Genomic DNA, 21,876 nt, shown 5'->3' with positions numbered 1-21,876 from the left:
GACAGTGCAAAGCAGTAGCTGTAGTTTTGAATAATACAGTCATTTCTCACTTTAAATCTACTTTTCACTGAAGGAAGCATTCTTGCTTTTTAATAATTATGTCCTTTCTTTTTGCCCCACTATATCCTGTCAGCCAAATGAATAAAAATCATTACCACAAGTACATACACACAATCATACATACACACACACATCACACATGGAGCTCTTGACAGATTTCAGAGCACTTTTGTATATGAATTCTTGCTATAATTGCAAATTAGTTACTTGGATGCTCTCAAAAGCCCATTTTATAGATGAGAAAATAGAGTCAGGGAGTTGTGATTTTTCAAAGTAAAGGTGGAAACTAAGTCGTTTATTTTCGAAATATGTTCCCTTTCAATATACATACACATAATGGACCATACATCTTTAATGGATTAATAAGGTAAATGAGATTATTTCAGAGTATACTGTAATTTTTTAGGATCAACATAAAGGAGGATTAAAATAATTTCTACATACTTCTCATTAATAAGGACTGATACTATTAGAAAATCTAAACCTTGACTAATTTTTGATGTTTTAAAATCTAATATTTTAAATTCTGAATCTGCTTTGAAAGATCAAATAGATTTTCCATATTTCAAAATTGATTTTAGTCATATATGTTCAGAGAATATATTTTATTTATAATCACGGTATCTATTTTTAATTTAGACTGATCTCCAGTTGGTTTCCATCACTTTCACTCTATTTTGCTTCTTTGCTTTTCCTCCTTAAGCCACTTAAAGAGTTAACTTATACCAACATATTGTTAACCAATACCAGTTATATTGGACAATGGAAATAACCAGTCCTGGGGCTTGTGAAGTGTCTTGAATCAGGAGTCAGAAAACTTGGGTTCTGTTCCCATCTTGTCCAATGGTTTGCAATGTGCCTTTGGTCTGATCACTTACATTTCTGAGTCTTAGTCCCGTCTTTTATTAAAAGAAGGTGTTAGGGGCTTCCCTGGTGGCGCAGTGGTTAAGAGTCCTGCGATGCAGGGGGACACGGATTCGTGCCCCGGTCCGGGAGGATCCCACATGCCGCGAAGCGGCTGGGCCCGTGAGCCATGGCCGCTGGGCTTGCGCGTCCGGAGGCTGTGCTCTGCAATGGGAGGGGCCACAATGGTGAGAGGCCCGCGTACAGCAAAAAAAAAAAAAAAAGGTGTTAGACCAGATGATCAACAAGTCCCTTTGATCAACATAAAGGTCGATGGTTTATAATGTATCTCTCCTGTATATTGGCTTTATTAAATTAAGATCTTATGTTATTGTATTTCTTAAAGCAGATAACGTATGTAAAAAATCCAAATATGAAAGACCAATTCAACAATTATTATACATATATACCTTCATGAACATACAGTCACAATTTCTCAGGCTTCATTAACATGCCATCAAAGTAACTAGGTCTTTCAGAGAAAAACAGTGAAAACAATTTACAGATCTTTTAAGATGAATTTGTGCTTAATGTAGTTACTCAGTGGTAAATGTACTTAGTTAAGCATGTTAGTTCAACTGGTTCCCTGATTTGGTTGAGGTATAGACATTGAAACTAAGAGATTATAAGATAAAACCTTGAGGCCATAAGCTAAATTTCATTCTTCAGAATATGTGGACTCATTTTCGTTAGTTACATTTTTTAACATAGTAGTATGTTTAATAATACCAAGATTCATCAGCAACTGCACATATATATATATATACACACACACATATATGTATGTATGTATATACTCTTATGTACATATGTAATACTATGAACCCCTAGAAAATAAACTCCTCCTAAATGTTTTTAAGATCATATGTAACATACAATTTAATATGATTTGAAATGTGTTACAGGTTTTAATTTTTAAGGTCAGTGTGGGTAGCACACTCGGACATCAATAATGGGGAATAATTTCTGTTTGTCTTTGCTGGAATGTTTAAAAATCTCTAGCATAGGGTTAACATGAAGATATATTTAGTTTGTCATACATATATCTAGAGTAGAATGGCTAATAGTTCCAGATCAGAATATTCAAAATGTCAATGGCATTTTATGTGTACGTACATTCCCAGAATCTGTTGACATTGCTGAAAGCATGGCAGGAGTTGAGGCAGGCAGTGCTACCCAGGCAACATTGTATTGTCTTCTGCTTCAGAGGAAGACTCTGGCCAGTAGGTGTTGATAAAACCACATTTCTACTGTTGTTTAATATGCTGAAAATCCATTGTATTCGTTTCCTGTGGATGCTGGGACAAATGACTAACAAATTTGGTGTCTAAAAACAACAGCAATTTGTTCTCTCTCAGTTCTGGAGGCCAGAAGTCTGAAATCACTTTCACTTGGTCAAAAGCCAGGTGCTGGCAGGGCCACAAGCCCCCTGCAGGCTCTAGGGGAGATTCTGCTCCTTGACTCCCAATTTTTTGTGGCTGCTGGCATTTCTTGACTTGCGGCCACATCACTCCTATCTCTGCCACCATGGTCACATGGTCTCCTCTTCTGCACCTTATGTGCTTCTTTTTTTTTTTTGCGGTACACGGGCCTCTCACTGTTGTGGCCTCTCCCGTTGCAGAGCAAGGCTCCGGACGCGCAGGCTCAGCAGCCATGGCTCACAGGCCCAGCCGCTCCGCAGCAGGTGGGATCCTCCCGGACCGGGGCACGAACCCGTGTCCCCTGCATCAGCAGGTGGACTCTCAACCACTGCACCACCAGGGAAGCCCCATGTGCTTCTGAATCTCTCTTGTAAGGGCATTTGTGATGGCATTTAGGACCCAGCCGGATAATCCAGGGCAGTCTCTTTATTTCAAGATCTTTAATTTAATCTCATCTGCCAAAACTTTACTATATAAGGTAATAGTCATAGGTACCAGGGATTAGGACAGGGCTTTATCTTTGGAGCCATTCTCTGCCTCCTCCATCCATCCTCTCATCATTCAACAATGTGTAGTTAGTGTGCAATGAATGCTTCAACCGTGCACCACATAAAATGACTTCTAATGGCTTAAGAGTTTGTAATCCAGGTGTAGAAAATTCACACATTAGTGCAACATTTTAAGAATAGTGGAAAGAAGATGAAAAACAAGAGATAAAACCCAGCTACTATTTAAGACCAAGGAAATGTTTTAAACTAATTAAAAGGTAGTATTTAATATTTAAATTTAATGTAAATATAATATGACAGTTAGACTACATCAAGTCTTTTTCAAACCAAATTTTAATCAAAGTCCTTTTCTATTGCTCTGGCTGTGACTGTTGCATGCTTTTGCACCTGCTGCCTCTATGCTTGGAAATGCCTTTTCACTTTTCTTTTCTTCTTGCCTTTTATGTCTCAACTCAAATATTAAAGCAGCATATAGGAGGCTGTATCACATAATCTTGATAAATTTTAGCTCTAATCATTAAGAGGGATTTTAATTATTCGTTGCTTATTTTATTATCTGTCTCACCAATCTCCCCATGGAACATTAGCTTTATAAATAAAGTTGAGATCTTTTCTATCAACTCCCAGCCCCTAGAATTGCACCTGGCATAACAGGTTTCAATGAGTATTGCTCAGTAAATTAGAGATTCTTAAAGATTTGTTCAAACGTCAGGCTCTCCAGGAAGCCTTCCTTGAACGAACTGCCTGGGAGAAGTTTTCCCTCCTCTAAGCACCAACATTACATAGCTTGTACATAAAACTAACATTTGTCAAGTTGCATTATATTAATTTATTCATATAGCTATCTTTTTAAGAAAATTGTAAGTTCCTTGAAGGCCAGGATTTTATCTTAGTCTTCTTCATATCTGTAAAGTCGTATCCATACTAGTTCCTGGCACATATAAGTCCCTCAATGAATATTTTTTCAATGAATTACTCTCTGAAAACCCATGAACTGTCATAAAAGCAGTTTGTAAAACCCATCTATAATAGTTTTATGTGTAAAGCTGACTAAGCTATAGCGCCCTATTATTTAATCAAACACTAATCTCAGTGTGGCTGTGAAGCTGTTTGGTAGGTGTGGTTAATATCTATAATCAGTTGACTTTAAGTAAAGGAGATTGCTCTCTATAATGTGGGTGGGGCTCATCTTACCAGCTAGAAAACCTTGAAAGGAAAACTAAGATTTCTCAGAGAAGAAATTCTGCCCCAAGTTCGCAGCATTAACCCTTGCCTGAGTTTTCAGCCTGCAGGCTACACCATACAGATCCCCCCCAAGCCCCCACTCCCCCTCTTCCCCTTACCTCCCAGAGAGCTCTAATTGATATACCATCCATCTTTCCATTTAAATCCAATTTAGGGTGGTGGTGAGAGTTTAACCATATCTTAGCAGATTAGACTTGAAGCAATTTTGTAGGCTTTAGAAGTAAAGGAAGTAGAACATTAAAATGGAAATTATGTCCACAAAGGAAATGAAAAAAAAAACTCGAAAAATTGAACAAAGAGCTAAATAACAATTCAGAACAGTAAAGGATGTTTTGAGATTTTAAACTAATGATAAAAAGTTGAATTATACTCAGTAACATTTACTTAAGATAGGGTAGTACTCGATAATTTTTTTGGAAGATACTTATCTTATAGAGACTTGAAAAAAATATCAACATGTCAATGTGTTTGTGTTATACCAGAAGAGAAGAGGGATGTCTTAATAGTCATTTGAGATACTTCACAATAGTTTGCAACTTCTCAGCAAGTGGAGTTGGAAAAGTCTTTTTATTTTTCCCCTAGACTGTCGCTTTTGCTCAGGAAACTAGGTGATGTCCATTAGAAGTATTTCCTTTGAGATTTTCTCTACTATTGACTGAGCAGTCAAAATTTTGATGAGGCTGCATCTCAAAATTCCAGCTGTTGGCTTCCTCCTGAAGTGGGAGTGAAGACAGGAACTGGTTACTCTCAGCTCTCACCTTCCCCAGCCTACCTGATCCTAAATGACCGCTTCCTTTTCAGGATCAGAATGCAAAATTCCATCTACACTGGATACAACTGTAAAACATTGCTATCATAACAAAATGTGAACAAAGATACAAAGAAACACAATTCATGTGTTTTGGTATTGATATTGTGAAATGTATCTTTCTATCTTTTTTATTTCTTGTGTCTTACATGTTTTGTGCAATAAAATAAGACCACAATAGAAAATTATGTCTACCAGTATCTCTGATGAGATTTTGGTATACAAATAAAAAATGATTCAAGTGGGGTGGGTTTGATCAAAGTTGACTTGCTATAGGAAGAATTTCTCAAGAATCAGATGAGCCTCTTCTGGTTTTCAGTGTGTTAACAAAAGGGCCTCTCTTTCTTGGGAAGAACTTTGAGGTGGCCTGGGAAAGATCAGGTACAGTTGATGGCAGGGAGGAAGGGTAAAGAATATAGGCTGCTGACTTAGTCTGACCTGATCATTTCAGTTTCAGTACCTCTAAAACCTAATATCTCCTCTGTAAATTGGCCTCACTCCTGGCTTCTAATTTTTTAGGTAGCTCCACTCTTCTCCAGCTGTAGGATCTCTCCATCTTTTGCTTTATTCCTTCTCATTTGCTCCCCCTACCCCAAATCCTATCTGTTCATCATTTTTTCTAGTTGTTATTGGTAAATTTTCTGCATTGTTTTATTCTACTGCAATCACCTTAACTCATTTTCACACTATTACAATAGCCTTTTAACTAGACACCCTAACATGTAAACTCTCACTCCTTCAGCCTTTTTTACATTCACAGTGACCAGGTTACTCATCCTATAATACAACTATCAGGATTCCCCTTGATTTAAAACATTTCATGTGTCTAAGGATTACAGGCAGGATAGTCAAGATTCTTCCAACAAGAATCTTGGTCACACAGGTTCTTCCAACCAGAACTTTACCTGCCTTCTCCTTTTATCCTTCTCCTTTCCATTGTCCCAAATTAATCTCCTGTCTTCCAAACACAAACTAGTCTATGTCTTGGCTATACATTTGATTATGCACAATGTGAATTCTATCTCAATGCTTTGCCTCCTTCAAGAATAGAGCCAGAGATTTCCTTGTTCAAGAAATCATGGGAGGGTGGGAGGGAGATGCAAGAGGGAGGGAATATGGGGAAATATGTATACATATAGCTGATTCACTTTGTTATACAGCAGAAACTAACACAACATTGTAAAGCAATTACACTCCAATAAAGATAAAAATAAAAAAGAAATCATGGTCAAATTCCAACATAAAGCCACCTTTTTCACCACTTTACCTGTGGTGGGTCTTTTCTGAGATACAGTGTAATGTAGCACAAAGATATACATTGACTCTCAGCTCTGCCATTACACCAGCTGTTGGAGTGTGGACAGATGACGTCACCACTCTGCCTGTGTTTTCTCATCCGCAGAGTGTGGATTAAAATGTTTATCTTAGTTGCAGTATTTATCTCTGTGTGTTTATTTTTATTCATTGCTCCTCTCCCTCCATTATAAGTTTAAGAAGCCAGACATGTTGTCTGTTTTGTTAGTTGCTTTTTTTACTCCTGCATCTAGACCAACGTCTGGCACAGAGTCGGAAATTCATACCGTTTATTGAAGGAATAAATGGTTAGGCACCTAGTAAGTGCTTCATGAATGGTGGCCATCATCATCATCATTTGTTATTACAGCATCTTTTTAATGTTGCTTGGCATTGCTATTTATTTTTTATGTGAAGTCAGGATTATATTATTTCTCCTTTATAGGTCCTTAGTAACTAGTTGGTACTTGGGCCTATGCAGAAATATACCATAGCTAATACTATGCAGGATTACATAGATCGATTATTTGGGGACATGAGTGTTTGAGAATAGAATCAAAGCTTATTCAGTGGCATTTTTCTCCTCTAAAGACAACATATTCACATCTTACAGCAAATAATCCAAGCAGAGATTATCATCTGCCCATGGGCTCTTCATGCCACACATATTTACTTTTTTAGCAGTTATTTTTAATTGTTTTCTATTCCCCTACAAAGCCCATAAAATAATAATTTGTCACATTTTAATAACACCTCAGAGAAAATAATTTCTGACTAACACAGGAGAGTTTTTTTAAAAAGTCAAATTTACAGGCATGTATGTGAGAAGGGGTGATGTTATTGGTAGGATTCTACAGTGACATTTTAATGGTGCTATGAGAAATCAGTTCCAAACATCTAACCCCACTCCCAACCTATCCACCTGCACAGGATAATTTTGTAGCCACTCAACTGATCAATTAGTCTTACCTCATACACTATTATGTCTTTTGGAAGAGTAAGTTTTCATCTTCCTCAGTCAGTCATACCACAGCTTGAAAGAGTTCATTCTATTCAACCTTTCCTATGCAAGATTTGATTAAGAAAAATCAGGGAGAGCATGGCCAGCCCTGGCTCATGGAGTTTGATTGCTTCTGTATCCAGAAGATCTTCAACGCACCAGAAACTTACAAAACCTTTCTATACGCCTAGTTAAAACAGACTATTCATCAACAATGACACAAAATAGGTGTCATTATCCCCATATGCAGACTGAACTACTGAGGTTCAATGAGGTTAACCCACTTTTCAAAGTCCTGCTCATAATCTGAAGGCCTTTATTCAGTTATGAAAAATCAGGCACTTGAACAAGTTAGAATCAATTATTGGCTTTAAATAATTTCTTTTTGTACATTTTCTTACCGGTGCCTGTAAAATCATCTGTGGTGGTACGAATTAAAGAGCAAGTTTTCACATCTCTCTACCAGGTGTCTCTTTCTCCAAGTGCAGACATGCAGAGGGTGAAGAAAGGAAGAAAAAAAAAGTATTTGATCAGTAATCATAGTGATACTGACCTACCTATGTGCTTATTTGATAATTTTGACTGAATAAATTTCTAATAGTTCAGGGAGAAGAAAGTTATATTAACAGGAATTTGACATTAAATCTCTGGTAATATAGTCTTGAAAACTGAATAATATCTTTATCATTCCTTTTTCATAAAAAAGGAAAATTCAAAGAATATTTTGTTCTTAAATTACAAAATTATGGTTCTGAAATTCAAGTATGTATAATTTTGATGTGCCCTATTATTTTTTGTAACCGTTACATAAATATAGATTCAGAATATTGTGATTGAAATTCCCAGAGGGCATTTTTGTGAAACTTAACAGCAAAATGTAGTTGACACTCGTTCTGTGTTACCCTAGGGCTACAGTTTTGATCACAGTCTGTGGAGATTCATTCCTGTCGGGACAATGAATTTTATACTCATGTTATAGGTAAATTTTACAATCCTTTTGCCTTTTTAAAGTACAAATGAAGGAAGAACAAATTCAGTTAAAATATTTCAATCGAAAAGTAAAGAAAATAATAGTATCAAACAGATATAACATATAGACCAAAATCAGTCCCCTTTCAATTCTGATTGCCTAATTAAATATATTGTAATGCTAATATTAATGTAAATACATGCACATTTATACAATTACAATTATTTTTAACATTAAATTTATCACTATAAATAGAAAATAGGAACAAATGAGCTAGGAATTTATCACTTGCTCTGTAATCATAAGAAAGCAGGGGCTATTTTGCTACTAAATCATATAAACAGTACAGTCCATTATATATCATCTTTGAGTTTTAAAACATTGTTAAGTCCTGATTCCCCTTTGCACAGGTATAAGATACCAGTGACAGTTGCTTTGAATTTTTTAAAAAAGTACATTCTGATGGTAGGTTCCCAAGAAGGTTAAATATAAATTAGTCATAAAGCCAATGGAACTGACAGGAAATGATTAGGCTGTATGATTATTTCTAAATTTATAGTGTTTTAACACTACTAGTGTTTAATTAAGGAGAAAAAGGAGTCAATTTTATTTTATATGATTATATAAGACCTCAAAAATTAATGTTCATCTTACTCTGTAATGCTGCAGTTCTAAAGCGATGTTGAAGACAACAAAGTCCCATTTGATAGTCTAGCCTTTCAGCAAAGAGCTCTTCTTCCTGTCTTTGATGTAGGAATGGTTGATTTAATCAATTATTAATCAAAGTTATGGCATTCTTCTTATATATTTAGGTAAAACTAAAAGATGACTTTCCCAAGCCTTATTGCTTAAATAAAAGTTTAAATAGACTGTGAAAACACTGGACTTTGACATGGCAGATATGGCAGTGATTTAAGTTTCAGAGAGCCACTGGTCTCAACTGGGTGCTTAAATAAAAAGGTGTGTGTGTGTGTGTGTGTGTGTGTGTGTGTGTGTGTGTGTGTTCAATGCAATTTTCTAGAAGTAGATGATAAGCATGAGCCGAAATACCCAGAGCACTTTTGATAACCTTCCCATCACAAAAGGCAGGACAGACAATCGGATTTGTTTTCTTCGCACAGGTGTTAAAGTTGACAGGAAGCAGCTGAAAGACACAGCCTTGTGGTGCGAGCCGGGCAGCTGGACACTGTGCATGGAGAATCTCGAGCAGTTGGTAACAGTTGGCAGCTTAACATAGAAAAAAAAAAAAATCACTGCTAGCAAAATCTCAACTGCTGCTAATTAGCAGCAATGAACTGTGGGTAGGACAGTGCGTTTTAATGTGAGAAGATTTTTACAGTAACCACCACACTAAGGGGAGAAAGAGAAAGAAATGCTCCTTAGCTGACCCTCATGGCAATCCAAGCTGCATATTGCAATAATCCTGTAAATTACTATGCTTTCTTATATAGTAACTTGGAGTTAATTAGTAATTTAACATTCCTCTACACTATTAAATGTCTTTCTTGCATTATATTATGTTGTTTCATGGGCTTACCTTAACACTAATGGGGTTTTGTTATATTTTCTCAAAACAGTAACAGTAAAATAAAACTGAGCTAGAAAATTAATTAGTTATCTTTTACCTTTGATTTACCTGTTATTAACAATTAAGTGGTGGTACACGTTTTTAAAGTAGTTCTGGAGGTTAGGCTGAGATGAAGATGCTTCCAGAATATATTACAGAGGAAAAGTGAATAAAAATGAGTAGTGTACAGGCTTCAAGAGACTACACTGCAATGCCGAATGCAATGCAAACACGTTTCATATTTCCACTCTAATAGGGAGGGGTAATGAATGGTGGGTGGAGGAGGGCCGAGGGAGGATACAGGTAGAGGAGGAAAGCTTATTTAGCTACATTCACTAATTTTTAAGAGAATCTTTGCAAAGAAACATTCATATCATTCATGGGTTTATGCCATAAAATGTGAATATGCTAGAGTGAAGTAGTGGATTTTACCATATAGCCATACAGAAAAAAAAAATGCACTTTTTTTTTTTTTTTTTGCGGTACGCGGGCCTCTCACTGTTGTGGCTTCTCCCATTGCGGAGCACAGGCTCCGGACTCGCAGGCTCAGCGGCCATGGCTCACGGGCCCAGCCGCTCCACGGCATGTGGGATCCTCCCGCACCGGGGCACGAACCGGTGTCCCCTGCATCGGCAGTAGGACTCTCAACCACTGCGCCACCAGGGAAGCCCAAAAAATGCACATTTTTGTAGCTCTGTGGTTTGTAAATGCCAAAGGATTTTGTAGGATTCTGTGACTGGGGAGAAGTGATATTCAAAAATTTAAATAATATAAATTAATGCACACAATATTAACATTCAAGTAAAACCTGACGTGAGAAATTGTGGTAATCAAAATTATTCTGATCACCTGAATGGAAAAAAATGTTAAAATTATTAATATGTTTTAAAAAAATTTCTTAACCAGCTACCTCTTTCTTCCCCTGCAAACTTAATTTCCCTATCGAAGGAGGCAAATACAGCAGTATTACACACATGCACTTTAAAAACTGTTCTTACTTAAAATTGAAATTCTGTGTATTAAAGATAAAGGAAGTGTTTTTATCTGGCATATCAGTGATCAATGTGAACTCGAAGGTGTAACAATTTAGTAAAAGCAGGGCTTCAGAAGAAGAAAAGCTACATATGTGTACGTGGAAAGGAATGAATTCAGTACAAAACACTTCCAAAAGATTTTGTCTCTTGGGGCTCCCTCTAAAAGAGTGTCTGCTACCATTTAAAACCCTATCCTTTGCAGCTGGATTTGAACATTCCATAAAAAATTCATCTGCGCTTTAAGAGATTTCTGCTTTTCTGTCCTCTCTATTGTTAGACAAATTGAAGTGTGCACTCAGAAGGAGAGTGGCAGTGAACTGCGAATTTATTTACTCATTCGATTCTAATATTGAGAGAATCTACTCACTCCGTTCAAAGGGTAGAGCAACAATGCAAGTGACATCAGGTCACCCAGCACTTCATAGCTACCTGTGAGATAGAATTGTTCTCCTTGCAGATAGGAAGTGACTGAAACCTCTTTTTCTCATCAATGTCTATTATGATTGATGGCTCTATGGTCACACTGAATATGCCCTTTTTAAATAATTCACAGTGTCATCACCATAGTACTAGTTTATAACTAGCCTGTTATTTTTACCTTTGTTCATTCACTATCAGAAGGTTAGATAAATTAAGTACTGTGTGGATTTTGGTAGCATTATAACCAACCAAAATACAGTGTTTATAGCCCAACAACAACAAAGCATCAGTTTTATTTTTTTACGACACTCTGAATGTCTCCCTCTCAATAAATCCTAAAAGGAAATTCTGATAAAGCAGAAGCACTTGTAGCACACTTTAACCTGAAACCACTCTTTGGTATTAAGACATCATTAAGACTTTCAGTATAAGAAGCAGTCATGCTGTAGTGAGACAGATGAAAGTTTATCTGAATTCTACACTTATTTCAAAATAAAATATTATGTTTATTTAATGCCTCCATAATAACAAAATTTACAATTCACTTCCAAATATCTAATGCACAAAAAAGCAGTAAAAGCATATATTTAAAAAACATAATGCTTAATATTGGGAGTATACTATACAAGAAATAATATAATACTTTGATTCATTTTCCAAATTGATTCAAAATCAGTTTTGTCAGATGGACCAGCACTAAATAGTCACTAAAACAAATAATTACAAATTATTTGTAATAATACAAATTTTTTAAAATTGTGCTATACCCTAATCATTGATAGGTCCATTATACAAATTCAAAATATCAATTAAGGGACTATATACTGCCTTAAATAATCAGAGTTGCTTTAGATTTTAATTTTAATGTTGCGATCAATAGTAATTCAAAAACTTTTATTTGTGCAAGTTTTCTCACATAGTATGAAAGCTTCGAATCCCAGATTTTTTTTTTTTAATTTAGGTATCATGTACATATTCAACCTATAATAAATGTATAACTTTTAGAGATGAACTGTGTGGTTTAATAGACTTGTGTCTTTCTAAACATTTACCTTGGTGTTTTTCTTTTCAGTATCCTAAATTTGGATTCTTATCATTTGTTGATTTTACTGTTGAATTGTTTCTCTAAGTATTAATATCAGGGGGAATGAAAGACTATAAACTTGTCTGCACTTAAAGTATGTGGTCAAAGTCTCAGTATGCTGTCATAAGTAAAAGAAGTCAAACTGATAGCTAGTAATTGCCATGTGATCAGGAATGCTATAATCAAAAGTTCGGAGCTTCTATTCATTGATTTACCCAATAAATATTTATTGGCCACTAGGAAATGGAGAGACCTGGCTCTTGTTTGTATGAAGCTTAGATTCTACCAGGGAAGACAGACAACAATTTTTTTTTTTTTTTAATAAATAAGGCAACCACAGACAGCAATATGTGCATTGAAGAAAATAAAGTAAGGTGATGTGCTAGAGAGAGACTGGGGTAAGCACGTCTTAAGGGCCTTATTTAGACTGGTCAAGAGAAGCCTTCCTGTGTGGGTGATACGGTGCTGAGACAAATAATGAACAGGTACGATATGAAAACAGGGGCTAGATTATTCTAGATCAGTTAATCCCAGTTCCTGCTATGGAAAAAATAAGCATGGTATTTCAAAATAACTAGAGTGATGAGAAGGCTGATCCAAGATTGGGTCAGGGAGACAGGCAAGGGCTGGGACAAATGTGGCATTTAGACCATAATCTGTTTGGATGATATCCAGTTGTATGCTACTTAACTTCTGGGAGCCTCAGTTGTTTTAACTCCGGTATAGGGATAGGTTCAATAAGAAAGATCAATAAGAAAGTACCTAACACAGTGTTTGACAACTTGTAATGGCTCAATTAATGTGACATCTCTTTACCATGTCTTTTGAATGTAAAGTTTCAAAATTACTAAGCACAGAATTCCACATTATCCCTACTGATATTTATTAATTCTCATTTTTATATTAATTAAGCATTCCCATTGGCCAAGAGTAGTGAGAGCCCCATCAGAAGAATCTTTTTAAGAGGGACAGGGAGAACTGGTTATAGGGGGGATAAAATATGAAATTAATATCACTTATTTAAAATGTTGGACAACTATATTTTATAATGATGGCAAAAATGAAAACAAGGTATTTTTCTAATTTTCATAAAATATTCAGAATTTATAAAATTCAGAATTCAGTCAGACCATATATTTAAATTTTGCCTGGTATTTTTATTTTTTTTAATTGGAATATAGTTGATTTACAATGTTGTGTTAGTTTCAGGTGTACAGAAAAGTTAATCTTATACATATACATATATCCACTTTTTTTTTAGATTCTTTTCCCATATAGGTCATTACAGAGTATTGAGTAGAGTTCCCTGTGCTATACAGTAGGTCCTTACTACTTATCTATTTTATATATAGTAGGAGGTATATGTCAATCCCAATCTCCCAATTTATCCCCCTCTTCCCCCCTGGTAACCGTAGATTTGTTTTCTACATCTGTGACTCTATTTCTGTTTTGTATATAAGTTCATTTGTACCATTTTTTTTAGATTCCACATATAAGCAATATCATATGATATTTGTCTTTCTCTCTCTGATTTACTTCACTCACTATGACAATTTACCTGGTATTTTTAAACAGGCTTTTTGTGTGTTTATTAACATGTTGTGTTAATTCTTCCTTATATAATTATCCTTTATTACATAATATAGGATTATCTGTGACTTAAAAAATTTGGGAAAATTTGAGTGGGATTTTCAGAGGTGAATGTCACCAGCCTTGACACATGAAAGTGTGTCACTTATGAGAAGATTCGCAGCTAATTCCAGCCAGTTATCAAATCAAGCCACAACTGGAGATTTGAACTCTAACAACAGTATCACAGAGTCATTTGTTATATTATGATTAAGATGTTGGCATTTGATACATCCTACTATCTACAACAGCTCTACATATAACCAGGGTTCTAATTAAAAATGAAAAATAAGTTTATGGTTTGGGAACCCAATCAGACTGGGGGAAAAAAAAATCAAAGTCTTGAGTAAAAGGACTCACTGCACTAAGCAAATTTTTTCTAGAACAAAAGACAACAGATACTCCGTCATTTCTAACACTCTCTTCTCAGATATAGTATAGCATATTGTGGTGCAGTATATTATCACATCTGATTACTTATTATTGTTGTGGCTATTGGAGTTAAGAAAGATTGAAGAGATCATCTTTCCAAATCCTCACTTATCACACACTTTTCTAGGAATATAATAAACATAACAAATATAATCCCTACCCACATGAAGCTTGTCATTTGATTTAAAAAGACAAATCCAATAAAAGTGACTTTTCTAACCCTCTCCATTTCCCTGAGCTAAAAATGGAAAATTGGAACAAGAGTTCAAGTCTTCAGGCTTCTGCTTTATTAATATTTCTAGTACTCCAGTCCTGGGAGTCAGAAGGATTATTTCAGTTTTCTATTCACTGACAAATACTTTAGAAATACTTTAGAAACGACCTTTGTATATGATATATTCATTAGCTTACATCTAAAAAAATAATTATTCAGACCAGTAGTGTTTATCTTCTTTCTGTCTTTTAATGGGAATGCAGTTCTCAGATACTAACAACACCTTTTAAGTTTTCATATGAGGAAGGCAAGAAACATAGACTTAAAAGAGAACTCCCATGGTCTAATGATGTCCCACAGAACAATGAAACAAAGCTGTTATTCAGGTTAAGTTATATGCAGAGTAATCGAACTAAGTTGGTCTATGACAACTTTCCAAATAAAACTTCTAATTCAAATTTTAAAAAATGTTCTCATTACTGTAATACAAATTTCTCCAAGCTTTGAGAGCAAATGAGGTGGCATTAAAATTAGTATTCAAATTTAGTACGTTATTTCGTCCTGTTACTTGATATTGTATATTCAGCCCCCTATAAAATACTTTTGTCTACAAAATATTTCCAAATGTTGCCAGTGTTTCTCTCACAGACTCTGCTCCAATTCTGCAACCACCAACTCTTGTTTAATCTGTTGAGCAGTATCTTGTCTCCAGTCACGTCAGTTCTTGCCGTACTTGCCTCCACTGTATTGGGCATTGCAGCTCCTCCAGTCACGTCAGTTCTTGCTGTACTTGCCTCCACTGTATTGGGCATTGCAGTTATCACCAACTCACCAGCAGCACAGCCATCTCTACAAGATCCTTGCTGTTTAATCTTCTCAACTGAGTGCCACGTTCATTCCTACTGTTCCTCTAGGAATGACAGCTCACATTTGGTCGTTTTACTGTTCTCTTTCAATGCCAAAAGTGATTTGGTACCAGTGGACAAATGGTATATTCTCTTAGGTGTTAATATTCTTTTAGGGGGTGTCCTTGAGTAGTACTGATTGGACTCCAGTATTATAGAGCTACAACTCTTAATTTACTTATCAGCACTCTACCATGTATATGATCATGTCTTAATGAGTTAATACTTATACTACAAAATTATTACTCCTTTTTGAACATCTAGGTAAATTAGGTCAAACTTATACTTAGCTCCTTATCAATGGACTCAAACGAAACTAAAATTAAGGTTTTAAAGAATCTTAGAAACGCAATGTGAATAAAGGATAATGTTTTTAAACAGAAAATGAAAGGCTAAGCATCATTGCCAACTCATTAAGATTTCTTTCTAAATACCAAGACAAAGAGCAAAGGTCAATACTCGGGTATCCATCTTATATTTCTTTATCCTGCATGAGTAATTCTCTAGTGACTTCTAGATGGTCTACATATTGGTGGGATATTTAGCTACTGGAGGACATTGATTCTGCCAAAAGTTCAGGCTTTCTAATACAAAAGTTTGAGCTTACATGAATTACTTCTCTATCCCAAAATTGCAGAGAGAAGGAGCATTCATTTTATCTTTCGCCTTTTTGTCTTTAATGGATAATACCTGAATTTTTGTATTCCATTGACAGTGGAAAATATTTGAAGCCAACATGTTATCTTACTGTTACTAATATAAAGGGAACAAAAAAACCAACAGAAAGTGCAAACAATCAAAAAGAAGACTAACTTTATCATTGCTGTTGGCTGATGGCCTTGTCTGATCAAAATACAGTAAGAAACCCTGATCTAAGAACTGACTAGGATTACACAAGAGTTTTATGGATGTGACTGGAGTGTGAGAATTCCACATTGATTGTACATGTGTTTTAAAGGATTGATCTTCTACAAAAACAAAATAGAAATAAATTACCCTTATCCATACGAAACACATTATGAGCAAGATTGGTTTCCCAAAATTCATGTAGATGGGATTGTGGTGTCTGAATGGAAGTCTTTGCTTTATGAAAATTATAATTATTTTGATTTTTGTCCACAATCAGCTTGAAATGTTGCAAAACTCTGCAGGTGCTCGCTGTTATAACAAAACCATGGGAACAGATGGTGCAAGGTACCAGGCCAGGTCAAGGGATTAAATTTGAGGCTTTTGAAATTTAAAATTGAAGCTGGGTGATCTTGGGAAAGTGTGCCTGCCAAACATGGTTGCTTAAAAAAATAAAACTAAAAATAAATTATCCAAATTCTCTTGACAAGCTTATTTACATTCAAATGACTGGGAAATATTAAGTGGTTATAAAGTACTCCTGGCAGGGTATGGCCTACCTGACCACATTAAAATATGAAATGCTCACATCCATTATGGTGCTAAGGCTTTGCCTGCAGTGACCCCCCTCTTAGGTTTAGTTCCTAATGGGAACCAATTTCTTTGGGCAAGGTGGTACATTTTAGGTGCTAAAATAAAGGTAACCTAAACACTATCTCTTTTAACTAGACAGAGTGAAGTATCTTGGTTGAATCGTTGAGGATGATTTAAAGATTTACATGAATTGCTGTTGGTAGAATAAATGAGAAAAGCAAAGTTTCAAAAGTTAAAATGGTCATAGATTTACTTGTCTTAAGAACTAAACCCATGCTAAAGACATATTAATGAAAACTTTTAAAATATCAAAGTTGTTATTTTTGTGTCTGCACTCTTTTTTATAATAAAATAATGTCTTATAATACATATTACCACATCTGAGCAACTGCTATGTAACATGAAATGTGTGTTATATTAACTTTAATGCTCCCAAGTTTTTTTTTACAAGGTAGATACTATTATCTGTATTTGCAGATGTAGAAACATTCTACATTACTTGGCAATAAGTTTTGTAAAACTTGTTTATAAGACTAGGTGAGTTTGGCTTCAAACATCTTTTTTTTTTTTTCTTTTCAGTTTGCCAAATGTATTTGTATCATCTCATTTGATCCCATCAGCAATACTTGAGGGTCCCTGGTGGCGCAGTGGTGAAGAATCCGCCTGCCAATGCAGGGGACATGGGCTCAATCCCTAGTCCAGGAAGATCCCACATGCCGCGGAGCAGCTAAGCCCGTGCACCTAGAACCCGTGCTCCGCAACAAGAGAAGCCACTGCAATAAGAAGCACGCGCACCGCAAGAGTAGCCCACGTTCGACGCAACTAGAGAAAGCCCGTGTGCAGCAACGAAGACCCAATGCAGCCAAAAAATAAATAAATAAAATAAATAAACTTATAAAGAAAAAAAACAATACTTGGAAGTGAATGCATAGGTGATAATACCCATTTTATAGATCAAAACAACAGAACTTTTGAGAGGGACTGAGAATTGCAGCATTTCACATGACCATGAAATGGCAGAGCCAGGCATAAAGCATGGGTTTCCTGTACTGTGTTCAGTATTATTCACATTGACTGATTGATTGGGTTATATAACCCCGGAGTAGAATGAGGCATTTGAGGATGTGGGTGCATGTAGTTTAGTCTTTATTGTTTCCTCTGAAAAAAAAAAAGAAAAACATCTAGTGGCTTAGATCATCATGTTTCTTCTTTTTTTGGGTTATAGTGTTATTCATGATCATGGGTTAGAATTCTTTTTATCTTCTCCAGGGGATTTGAGGCTTATAAGAAGTTAAATGAGTCAGACCTATATGCAAGATATTGGTCTAGGCATTTGAGACATAGAGCCTGACATTAGAATAATCATAATCTAGTTAAATTGTATAATACATATTTGTATTATACATATTTGTATATATAATTGTATAATACATATTTACATATTTGATTTCATCTAATCGCTTTAAAAATATGTTGAGTTAGGATTGTTATTCCTATTTTAAATATGAAGAAATTGAGGCTCTGAAAGATTAGTTTATTTTCCTGAAGGCACAAAGCTGAAACATGGGAATGCTGGAATTCATGTACAGGTCCAACTGACTAAAACCAGAAGGGGACTGAGAATGTACACAATTGAGATGAGATGTAGAAGCTGGGATAAAGAGTCAGAATTGGAATGTAAATGAGGTGATATGAAAACACTCTGATTGGAGGAGGTTCTCATTATAGGCGGTAACGTTTGGGTTGAGTTCTTGAAGGGGGATTTTGCATCATAGACTAGGGAATGAATGGAGTTTAAGCAAGGGTAGTGTCAATAAAGCCATGGAGTCATGAAAGTTCATTCTACATTGAGAGAAAAGTGGAATGTGAGTTTGGAAATCCTCATAACGGAAAAAATAATCAAAATGATAAATACAGAGCACATTTGAGGAGGGAGAGGTTCAAGGTCATCTATTTATCTTGGATTTCAGAAGGCTATTATAAATGCTGAGGTAAGTGGAGCCACTGCAGAGCTGAACCATCTGTCTTTGCATACATTTCTCCCAAGTACCTAATGAAATGTTTCTAAAGCTAAGCTTTAGATTACACAAGAAGGCTTGGATATATTCAGAAAAAACGTTTACATTGTTTATGAGAATGTGTTTTTCCTTCCTAAGGTTTACAACATTTTTCTTTTCTACTATCTTCTTGACTCATTCATTGTGAGAGCCACAGTGCTTTTTCATGAAGAACACAATCTTTATTCCAAGTTTTAAAGTCCTATACATTATACCTGTATCTCGATTGAACAGAGAATTGAATATAAATAAAATCCATTATGTTTTATAGATCTTTGATGATTTATTCAGGGTAAAAGTGTGACTTTTATTCATCCACTATTAGTGGGTGAGTTTTTCTAGTGTCTGCAATATCAGTGACCATTTTGTACTGATTAATGGTGTTAAAGTAGGAATACATGTAGTGGAGACTTGCTATTCTCAGTAGACCTGGAAATGGAACGCTTGCCCAGCTTTATGTCTCTCTACTTTGCCTCTGTTTACCTACAGGAATATTTCCAATATCCCTAAAAGTTGTGGCCATATTTGCAACTGCAAAACCAAGTACAGCTTTGCTAAATTTGTGGTTATCATCTATATAAATACGAGAATAGCTATAGAAGAAGCCATTACAAACAATTTATAAAATAAGATTAATTACTGTGCAATCTGTTACTTTGAACCACCTTCCTAAAGAAATATTTTGCCATTGACCAGGTCACTCATAAAATTTCCTGGTTATACATCAGCATTTTAGCAACTACAATTCCTAATAGACTTTAGAGGAAGAAAACCATCTACTTCTCCTTATTCATTGAGACACTAAAATGAGCCAGCTCACAAGCACTTAGAGAATAACAGACTCAAAGTAAAGTGAGGCAAAGATTGTGTTCAGATTGTGTTTCAAGAATTTCACTAGCATTCATTGTAACTATTATTTCATGGAGGAGTGTGGGTTGTACAGGCTTTCTGTATATTTAGAAAAAAATCAAAACTTACTACAACATTTTTGAGAACATTTAAGCACAAGAAAGAAGGCATGTACTTTTCACTCAGACATGAACTTGATAAGCAAAGTTGTGCAAGGCTGAAGAGGCCACAATACCAAAGCATCTTACAAATCCAATATTACTGGCCAATCTTTGCTTGCATCTTTGTTAATGTTCTAGATAACCTATTAATTATAACTTTATTATTCGTATGAAAAAATGTGCCTGGAAAATAATTTAATCATTTATTAAGGCACTTTATTTACTTTCATCACAGTTTTTTCCCCTAAGAGTTTAAGTTCATTGACTAAATATGTTACAGTGGAAAGACCCTGGAAGCCACAGTAAGTTCATTGTACAGTTAAACCTTATGACCTTGGAAAAGGAGAACCAGCAGCTGACCTGATGGTATCAGATGTTAAAGGTCTGGAAGGACCTGACAGTGGCAGAAAAAAAACAGGTTGATGAGGATTTGTGCCATTGACAGCAATTTGATAATAATAATTGACCGACTCTCTTTTCTTCCTCCTTTTATATATCTGATCTAGTTTGTCTTAGTAAAAATTTCGAAGACTTTCATGAGGTGTTATGGTTATAGAGATGGAATAAACAAAAGTCTGCCAGCATCAGACCAAACCTTTCTGCTTTGCACACCAGACACTTGATTAGGATGTTTTATTTGGCAGGTACAGGCTGACAGGCAGAACTGATTTAAATTAACTAGAGAAGGAAAAAAATGTGGCAATCTAAATTTTAAAAGGGAGAATTTATAGCAAAGGCCTGTGTCTGTCTCCTTGTGCTGTGTCATTGAGCACATATGGCTCTTTATATTAGCCTGCCCCATGACAAAGCCAGTGTTTATTCGGGCTGCTGCTTAGAAAAAAAGTGAGCTTCAGAATAAAAGCATGAGGGACTGGGTCGAGACATTAATTATAAATGTACAGTTCTTAGAATGTTTTTCTTCAAGACTTTACTCTCTAGTAAGATTTTCCCCTTATATTAAAAAAGAAATAACTTGTCATCCGAGGTCCTTTATTTTTCTAAATAGAAAGACAATGCCTTCACTAAAATATATGTTGAGGCCAAAATTCCATTAATACTATAGCCAAGTAAAATATTAGCCAGCTTGGGAATACTGCAGCACATCAGAATTATAGTTTCTAGCATTTTGATACATAGTAATGATTTTGGTGTGAAAGAATATATTATTCTAAGGAAGAAAAAATACATTACTTTGGTTGCATCCAAACTATAAAGCATTTCTCATTTAAAATTATCCATCTTTTTTCAATTTAGAAAGAATTTGGTTCAGTTGAGTCCTATTTTTGCAATATCTTAGGATTTTAAAATATCACCCTGTTTTGAAATGTAAATTAGCACACATTGGTAGGAGAGGAATGGATTATGAGTTATATATGGGCCAAAACTCTAATATCCAAACCATATGGTTCTAATCCAAATTGGAGTATTTCTTTTTTAGTGGAAATAATTGGATTTATTCTGAATCACTGCGACATTATCCATTTAGTTTTCAGGGAACTTTGAAAGTATCTCAATCTAGATGAAGAAGTGGACAGGTAAGTCATTTCCCTCCTGTCAAACTGATAATGAAAGCTACTGCTATAACACAGGCTATCACAAAAGAGAAAAAAGAATACCCTTTTTCATACCTCCTCCCCCACAAAGTGTATGGCATATATGCCTCAATTCCAGATGTAATAAATAGAATTAATAGTTAAAGCAGAGTAAAAGTTGTGCATCAAAGATGAGCCATTTCCATTGCAAATAAGCCCAGAAAAGACAAACATTGACCATTTCTTACCATGGGGTAGAAAGAGTCTTGCAGATTCTCTGTAGAACACCAACCTAACAATTAGTTGAGATTACTTTTCCATTAATCAACTAAATATTTGCTAT

The 21,876-nt window shown here is 35.3% G+C and overlaps 1 long non-coding RNA gene across 1 annotated transcript in view; it reads left to right on the top strand.

The window, feature by feature from the left end:
• LOC117195424 (uncharacterized) overlaps positions 1 to 19,240 on the top strand; it is a 65,705-nt gene extending 46,465 nt beyond the window's left edge. The window contains exons 4-5 of the long non-coding RNA XR_004475136.2: positions 9,331 to 9,422; positions 17,514 to 19,240. This is a non-coding gene — a long non-coding RNA (uncharacterized LOC117195424). The remainder of the gene's footprint in view (positions 1 to 9,330; positions 9,423 to 17,513) is intronic.
• The last annotated feature ends 2,636 nt before the right edge of the window (positions 19,241 to 21,876 follow it).

Source organism: Orcinus orca, chromosome 7, assembly GCF_937001465.1.
Source record: "Orcinus orca chromosome 7, mOrcOrc1.1, whole genome shotgun sequence".
Lineage (NCBI taxonomy): Eukaryota > Metazoa > Chordata > Mammalia > Artiodactyla > Delphinidae > Orcinus > Orcinus orca.
Note: the sequence above shows the minus strand (reverse complement) of the source record. Positions and strands in the feature narration are given on the sequence as shown.